The sequence below is a fragment of the Arachis ipaensis genome, chromosome B4 (genome assembly GCF_059453495.1).
Source record: "Arachis ipaensis isolate K30076 ecotype BB chromosome B4, ASM5945349v1, whole genome shotgun sequence".
Lineage (NCBI taxonomy): Eukaryota > Viridiplantae > Streptophyta > Magnoliopsida > Fabales > Fabaceae > Arachis > Arachis ipaensis.
In genome coordinates this window covers 32,970,202-32,979,357 of record NC_142439.1, presented here as the reverse complement: position 1 = coordinate 32,979,357, position 9,156 = coordinate 32,970,202, and the positions used below count along the sequence as shown (strand labels likewise).

At 38.9% G+C, this 9,156-nt stretch overlaps 1 non-coding gene across 1 annotated transcript; it reads right to left on the bottom strand.

Annotated features, from left to right (window-relative positions):
* Positions 1-1,597: 1,597 nt before the first annotated feature.
* Positions 1,598-1,705, bottom strand: LOC148567113 (small nucleolar RNA R71). The gene has a single exon (XR_015882354.1). It is a non-coding gene; the product is annotated as a small nucleolar RNA R71 (small nucleolar RNA).
* Between the last annotated feature and the right edge of the window lie 7,451 nt (positions 1,706-9,156).

The following is a 9,156-nucleotide window of genomic DNA, read 5'->3' as shown; positions in this document are numbered from 1 at the left end:
GTGTTTTGATTCATAATTTTCATGTTTTGAGTCTTTTTGTTGTTTTTCTCTTTCTTCATTAAAAAAATCAAAAATAAAAAAATATCTTTCCCTTTTTCTTCTCATAAATTTCGAATATTTGAGTTGACTTTTTCAAAAATTTTTCAAAATTTAGTTGTTCCTTATGAGTCAAATCAAATTTTCAATTTAAAAATTCTATCTTTTTCAAATATTTTTCAAAAATCAAATCTTTTTCATTTTTTCTTTCATATTTTCGAAAATTCAAATTGATGTTCAAAAATCTTTTTCTTATTTTATTCCATATTTTTCAAAATCTTTACTAACAATTAATGTGATTGATTCAAAAAAATTTGAGTTTGTTACTTGCCTATTAAGAAAGGTTCAATCTTTAAATTTTAGAATCATATCTTTTAGTTTCTTGTTAGTCAAGTAATCAATTTCAATTTTTAAAATCAAATCTTTTTAATTTCCAATTCAAATCTTTTTCAAAATTATTTTCAATCATATCTTTTTCAATTTCAATCATATCTTTTTCAAAATCAATTTCAAAATCTTTTCTAACTTCTCACCCTTTCAAATTTGATTTTCAAATCTTTTTCAATTAACTACTTGACTTTTTGGTTTATTTTTAAAAGTTTTCTATTTCAATCATATCTTTTTCAAAACCACCTAACTAATTTTCTCTCTCTAATTTTCAAAAACTCCTATCCATTTTTTCAAAATTCTTTTTAATTAACTAATTGTTTCAAATTTTAATTTTAATTTTATTTCTCTTTTTAATTTTCGAATTCTAACTAAATTTTAAAATAAAAACAAAAATATTTTTCCTTTTAGTTTAAATTAAATTCGAATTTTCTCCCCCCTCTCTCATCTCCTTCTATTTATTTATTTATCTACTAACACTTCTCTTTTACTCATAATTCGAACCCCATCTTCTTCTCTGTGTTCGAGTTTTTCTCTTCTCCTCCTTCTATTCTTCTCTTCTTATGCTCACATAAGGAATCTCTAAACTGTGACATAGAGGATTCCTCTTCTTTTCTGTTCTCTTCTTTTTCATATGAGCAGGAACAGGGATAAAGACACTCTTATTGAAGCTAATCCTGAACCTGAAAGGACTCTTAAGAGGAAACTAAGAGAAGCTAAAGCACAACTCTCTGGAGAGAATCTGACAGAAATTTTCAAAAAAGAAGGAGACATGGCCGAACCTAATAACAATGGTAGAGATGCAAGGAAGATGCTTGGTGACTTTATTGCACCCTCTTCCAACTTCTATGGAAGAAGCATCTCACTCCCTGCAATTGGAGCAAACAATTTTGAGCTTAAGCCTCAATTGGTTTCTCTAATGCAGCAGAATTGCAAGTTTTATGGACTTCCAATGGAAGATCCTCATCAGTTTTTAGCTAAATTCTTACAAATCTGTGACACTGTCAAGACCAATGGAGTTGATCCCGAGGTCTACAGGCTTATGCTTTTCCCTTTTGCTGTAAGAGACAGAGCTAGAACATGGTTGGATTCATAACCTAAGGATAGCCTGAACTCTTGGGATAAGCTGGTCAGTGCTTTCTTGGCCAAATTCTTTCCACCTCAAAAGATGAGCAAGCTTAGAGTGGAAATCCAAACCTTCAGACAGAAGGAAGGAGAATCCCTCTATGAAGCTTGGGAAAGATACAAGCAACTGATCAAAAGGTGTCCTACTGACATGCTTCCAGAATGGAGCATCATAAGTATATTCTATGATGGTCTGTCTGAGTTGTCAAAAATGTCATTGGACCATTCTGCAGGAGGATCTCTTCACGTGAAAACCCCTGTAGAAGCTCAGGAACTCATTGAAATGGTTGCAAATAACCAGTTCATGTACACCTCTGAGAGGAATCCTGTGAACAATGGGATGCCTCAAAAGAAGGGAGTTCTTGAAATTGATACTCTGAATGCCATATTAGCTCAGAACAAAATATTTACTCAGCAAGTCAATATGATTTCTCAAAGTCTGAATGGATTGCAAGCTGCATCCAATAGTACTAAAGAAGCATCTTCTGAAGAAGAAGCTTATGATCCTGAGAACCCTGCAATAGCAGAGGTGAATTACATGGGAGAACCCTATGGAAACACCTATAATTCTTCATGGAGAAATCACCCAAATTTCTCATGGAAGGACCAACAGAAGCCTCAACAAGGCTTCAATAATAATGGTGGAAGAAATAGGTTTAGCAATAGCAAGCCTTTTCCATCATCTTCTCAGCAACAGACAGAGAATTCTGAACAGAGCCATTCTAGCCTGGCAACCATAGCCTCTGATCTATCCAAGACCACACTAAGTTTTATGAATGAAACAAGGTCCTCCATTAGAAATTTGGAGGCACAGGTGGTTCAGCTGAGTAAGAAGATTACTGAAACTCCTCCCAGTACTCTCCCAAGCAATACAGAAGAAAATCCCAAGAGAGAGTGCAAGGCCATAACCTTACTTGGTGTGGCCGAATGCCCAGAGGAGGAGAAGGACGTGAATCCCAGTAAGAAAGACCTCATGGGATGTCCTTTGGACAGAAAAGAGTTCCCCTTTATGGAACCAAAGGAATCTGAGGCTCATACAGAGACCCTAGAGATTCCATTAAACCTCCTTCTGCCATTCATGAGCTCTGATGAATGCTCTTCCTCTAAAGAGGATGAAGACATTACTGAAGAACAAGTTGCTAAGTATCTAGGAGCAATCATGTAGCTGAATGCCAAGTTATTGGTACTGAGACTTGGGAGGATGAACCCCCCTTGTTAACCAATGAACTGAATGCATTAATGAGGCAGACATTAACTCAGAAGAAACCGAATCCCAAAAAATTCTTCATACCTTGTACCATAGGCACCATGACCTTTGAGAAGGCTCTATGTGACCTGGGGTCAGGGATAAACCTCATACCCCTCTCTGTAATAGAGAAACTGGGAATCTTTGAGGTACAAGCTGCAAGAATCTCACTAGAGATGGCAAACAAATCCATGAAACAGGCTTATGGACTAGTAGAGGACGTGCTAGTGAAGGTTGAAAGCCTTTACATCCCTGCTGATTTCATAATCCTAGACACTGGGAAGCATGAGGATAAATCCATCATCCTTGGCAGACCCTTCCTGGCCACAGCAAAAGCTGTGATTGATGTTGACAGAGGAGAGTTGGTCCTTCAGTTGAATGAGGACTACCTTGTATTTAAGACTCAAGGTTCTCCTTCTGTAACCATGGAGAGGAGCATGAGAAGCTTCTCTCAGAACAGAGTCAAACAAAACCCCCACATTTAAACTCTAAGTTTGGTATTGGGAGGCCACAACCAAACTCTAAGTTTGGTGTTGAAGGGCCCCAACATTGCTCTGATTTTCTGTGAGGCTCCATGAGAGCTCATTGTCAAGCTATTGACATTAAAGAAGTGCTTGTTGGGAGGCAACCCAATGTTATTTAACTATATCTATTTATTTTCCATGGCTATTTTATATTTTCTTTAGGTTGATGATCATGTGAAGTCACAAAAATAACTGAAAAATCAAAAACAGAATGAAAAATAGCATTAAAAATAGCTCACCCTGGAGGAAGAGCTTACTGGTGTTTAAACGCCAGTAAGAAGCATCAAACTGGCGTTTAACGCCAAAAAGAAGTATCAAGCTGGCGTTAAACGCCAGAAACAAGCACCAGACTGGCGTTTAACGCCAGAACAGAGCATAGAATTGGCGTTTAACTCCAAGAATGGGAGAAAAGCTGGCGTTAAATGCCAAAAACAAGCAGCAAGCTGGCGTTTAATGCCAGACATGCATTCTAAGGGCGTTTTGCACGCCTAAATGGAGCAGGGATGCTAAGTCCTTGACCCCTCTGGATCTGTGGACCCACAGGATCCCCACCTACCCCACCTCTTCTTCTCTCCTCTTCACACCTTTTCATAACACTCTCCCCCAAATACCCTTCACCAATCACCTCCATACCTCTTCCCCAAATACCCTTAACCACTCACATCCATCCACTCTTCCCCATAAACCACACCTACCTCCAAAATTCAAACTCTTTTCCCTCCCAAATCCAACCCTATTGGCCGAAACCTACCCCCCACCCCTATATAAACCCCTTAACACTACTCCATTTTCACACATCACAAACACTACTTCCCCCCTTGGCCGAATACACTCTCTCGCTCCATCTCCTCCATTTTCTTCTTCTTCTACTACTTTCTTTCTTCCTTTGCTCGAGGACGAGCAAACCTTTTAAGTTTGGTGTGGTAAAAGCATTACTTTTTGTTTTTCCATAACCATTAATGGCACCTAAGGCCAGAGAAACCTCAAGAAAGAGGAAAGGGAAGGCAATTGCTTCCACCTCTGAGTCATGGGAGATAGAGAAATTCATCTCAAAGGTCCATCAAGACCACTTCTATGAAGTTGTGGCCAAGAAAAAGGTGATCCCTTAGGTCCCTTTTAAGCTCAAAAAGAGCGAGTATCCAGAGATCCGACAAGAGATTAGAAGAAGAGGATGGGAAGTATTCTCCAATCCTATTCAATAAGTCAGAATCTTAATGGTTCAAGAGTTCTATGCAAATGCATGGATCACTAGGAACTATGATCAAAGTATGAACCCGAATCCAAAGAATTGGCTTACAATGGTTCGGGGGAAATACTTAGATTTCAGTCCGAAAAATGTAAGGTTGGCGTTCAACTTGCCAATGATGCAAGAAAACGCACACCCCTACATTAGAAGGTCAACTTTGATCAAAGGTTGGACCAAGTCCTCATAGACATATGTGTGGAAGGAGTTCAATGGAAAGTTGACTCAAAAGGCAACCCGGTTCAATTGAGAAGACCGGACCTTAAGCCTGTAGCTAGAGGATGGTTGGAGTTCATCCAACACTCTATCATTCCTACTAGCAACCGATCCGAAGTAACTGTGGATCGGGCCATCATGATCCATAGTATCATGATTGGGGAGGAGGTGGAAGTTCATGAGATTATACCTTAAGAACTCTATAAGGTGGCTGACAAGTCCTCTACTTTGGCAAGGTTAGTCTTTCCTCACCTCATTTGCCACCTCTGCAATTCGGCTGGGATTGACATAGAGGGAGATATCCTCATTGATGAGGACAAGCCCATCACTAAGAAAAGGATGGAGCAAACAAGAGATCATAGACCTCAACAAGAGCATGAGAAAATTCCTCACCATGAAATCCCTGAGATGCCTCAAGGGATGCACTTTCCTCCACAAAACTATTGGGAGCAAATCATCCCTAGGAGAATTAAGTTCCAACATGGGACAACTAAGGATGGAACACCAAGAACATTCCATCATTCTCCATGAGTTTAGAGAAGATCAAAGAGCTATGAGGGAGGAGCAACAAAGACAAGAAAGAGACATAGAGGAGCTCAAGAACACCATTGGTTCTTCAAGAGGAAGAAGACGCCACCTTCACTAAGGTGGACCCGTTCCTTACTCTCCTTGTTCTTATTTTTCTGTTTTTCGGTTTTTGAGCCTTATGTTTTATGTATGTTTGTGTCTTTACTACATGATCACTAGTGTTTAAGTGTCTATGTCTTAAAGCTATGAATGTCCTATGAATCCATCACCTTTCTTAAATGAAAAATGTTTTAATTACAAAAGAACAAGAAGTACATGAATTTCGAATTCATCCTTGAAATTAGTTCAATTATTTTGATGTGGTGGCAATACTTTTTGTTTTCTGAATGAATGCTTGAACAGTGCATATATCTTTTGAATTTGTGGTTTATGAATGTTAAAATTGTTGGCTCTTAAAAGAATAATAAAAAAGGAGAAATGTTATTGATAATCTGAAAAATCATAAAATTGATTCTTGAAGCAAGAAAAAGCAGTGAAGAACAAAGCTTGCGAAAAAAAATTTGGCGAAAAAAAAAGAGAAAGAAAAAGAAAAAGCAAGCAGAAAAAGCCAATAACCCTTTTAACCAAAAGGCAAGGGTAAAAAGGATCCAAGGCTTTGAGCATCAGTGGATTGGAGGGTCCAAAGGAATAAAATCCTGGCCTAAGCGGCTAAACCAAGCTGTCCCTAACCATGTGCTTGTGGCGTGAAGGTGTCAAGTGAAAAGCTTGAGACTGAGCGGTTAAAGTCGAGGTCCAAAGCAAGAAAAAAAAAGAGTGTGCTTAAGAACCCTGGACACCTCTAATTGGGGACTCTAGCAAAGCTGAGTCACAATCTGAAAAGGTTCACCCAATTATGTGTCTGTGGCATTTATGTATCCGGTGGTAATACTGGAAAACAAAGTGCTTAGGGCCACGGCCAAGACTCATAAAGTAGCTGTGTTCAAGAATCAACATACTGAACTAGGAGAATCAATAACATTATCTGAATTTTATGTTCCTATAGATGCCAATCATTCTGAACTTCAAGGGATAAAGTGAGATGCCAAAACTGTTCAGAGGCAAAAAAGCTACTAGCCCCGCTCATCTAAATTGGAGCTAAGTTTCATTGATATTTTGAAATTTATAGTATATTCTCTTCTTTTTATCTTATTTAATTTTCAGTTGCTTGGGGACAAGCAACAATTTAAGTTTGGTGTTGTGATGAGCGGATAATTTATACGCTTTTTGGCATTGTTTTTACATAGTTTTTAGTATGATTTAGTTAGTTTTTAGTATATTTTTATTAGTTTTTAAATAAAAATCACATTTTTGGACTTTACTATGAGTTTGTGTATTTTTCTGTGATTTCAGGTAATTTCTGGCTGAAATTGAGGGACTTGAGCAAAAACCTGATTCAGAGGCTGAAAAAAAACTGCAGATGCTATTGGATTCTGACCTTCCTGCACTCGAAGTGGATTTTCTGGAGCTACAGAAACCCAATTGGTGCGCTCTCAATTGCGTTGGAAATTATACATCCAGGGCTTTCCAACAATATATAATAGTCCATACTTTGCACGAGTTTTGACGACGCAAATTGGCGTTCAAACACCAACTTCCTACCCTATTCTGGAGTTAAACGCCAGAAACAGGCTACAACCTGGCGTTTAACTCCAAAAAGAGTCTCTACACATGAAAGCTCAATGCTCAGTCCAAGCACAAACCAAGTGGGCCCGGAAGTAGATTTCTACATCATTGACTTATCTTATGTAACCCTAGCTACTAGTTTAGTATAAAAACTACTTTTAGTGATTTATTTCACATCTCTGGTTAGTCTTTGACTAATTTTATGCTCTGAGATCATGTTTAGGGGGCTGGCCATTCGGCCATGCCTGAACCTTCATCACTTATGTATTTTCAACGGTAGAGTTTTTACACACCATAGATTAAGGTGTGGAGCTCTGCTGTTCCTCATGAATTAATACAAAGTACTATTGTTTTCTTATTCAATTCAAGCTTATTCCTATTCTAAGATATTCGCTTGCACTTCAACATGATGAATGTGATGATCCGTGACACTCATCACCATTCTCAACCTATGAACGCGTGCCTGACAACCACTTCCATTCTACATTGGATTGAGCGTTTATCTCTTAGCCTCCATTCCAAAAGATCGAAGTCTTCGTGGTATAAGCTAGAATTATTGGCGGCCATTCTTGAGATCCAGAAAGTCTAAACCATGTCTGTGGTATTCCGAGTAGGATCTGGGATGGGATGACTATGACGAGCTTCAAACTTGCGAGTGTTGGGCGTGTGACAGACGCAAAAGGATCAATGGATCCTATTCTAACATGATCGAGAACCGACAGATGATTAGCCGTGCGGTGACAGCGCATTTGGACCATTTTCACTGAGAGGACGGGAAGTAGCGATTGACAACGGTGATGCCTAACATACAACTTGCCATGGAAAGGAGTATGAATGATTGGATGAAAGCAGTAGGAAAGCAGAGGTTCAGAAGGAACAAAAGCATCTCCATACGCTTATCTGAAATTTTCACCAATGAATTGCATAAGTATCTCTATCCTATTTTATATTTTATATCATAATTATCAAAATCTCATAACCATTTGAATCTGCCTGACTGAGATTTACAAGGCGACCATAGCTTGCTTCAAGCCGACAATCTCTGTGGGATCGACCCTTACTCACGTAAGGTTTATTACTTGGACGACCCAGTGCACTTGCTGGTTAGTTGTATCGGAGTTGTGAAAAAGAATTTGAGATTATAAACGTGCGTACCAATTTTTTGGCGCCGTTGCTAGAGATCACAATTTCGTGCACCAGCTCTCTAATGCTACATTTCCATGGACTTCCAACATCTCCTAGGTCTTCAAGCACTCCTTCCGATTCAATTGTCTCATCTTCCTCCCCTTGTGGCAATTCTTGCTTCAACCCCTCTTCTTCACCTTGAAGCTTTAAACTCACTCCCTCACTGTGCTCCTTAATTTCTTCTCCACATTCGTCAATGGGAGTGCCTTGGTTTCTTAGGCTTAGTTGGGAGGAGGCCATATTGCTAACGGCTTCCACTAGAATAGCCATCTTGGCTCCTAGCTCTTTAAACTCCTTTTCCATCCCCTCTTGTTGCCTTTGGAGTTGAGAGTCAAGATCTCTTAGTTCTAGCATGAGGGCTTCATCGAGGGGCGGTGGTGGAAGAGAGGGTTCATTGTTTGAGGGGAAGGCATTATAGTTGGAAGGTGGTTCATTTTGGTAAGGTATGGAGTTGGTGTATATTAAGGTGGTTCTTGAGAGTATTTGTGTTGGAATTGTGGTGGTTCTATGTATGGTTCATATGGCTCATAAGGTGGTTGGTAGGGTGGATAAGGATTAGGGCCATATGGAGGTGTTTGGTGGTATGGGGCTTGTGAGTAAGGTGGTTCAAAACCATTTTGAAGGGGTGGTTCATAGGCATGTGTTGGTGGTTGTTGACAATCACAATAAGGGTCACCACATCCATTAGATTGATATGCATTTGGAGGGAAATTATACATATAAGAGACCGGAGGTTGTTATTGCCAAGAAGGTTGATCAATCCTTTGAGACTCCTCCCATCTTTGATTGTTCTATCCTTGATGCACATCCTTATTGTAGCTTCCATTCCCTATAGCATAATTTGAGCCAAACTCATAGCTAAAGGGGTGAGAATTCATAATAGCAAATAAAAACAAAAGCTACAAAAATAAGCAACAAGTCCTAAGCCTAACAAAAACTAACAAATAAGCAAAAGGCAAACATATTCACATATTCACAATAGCCAATAACATAACACCATTGAA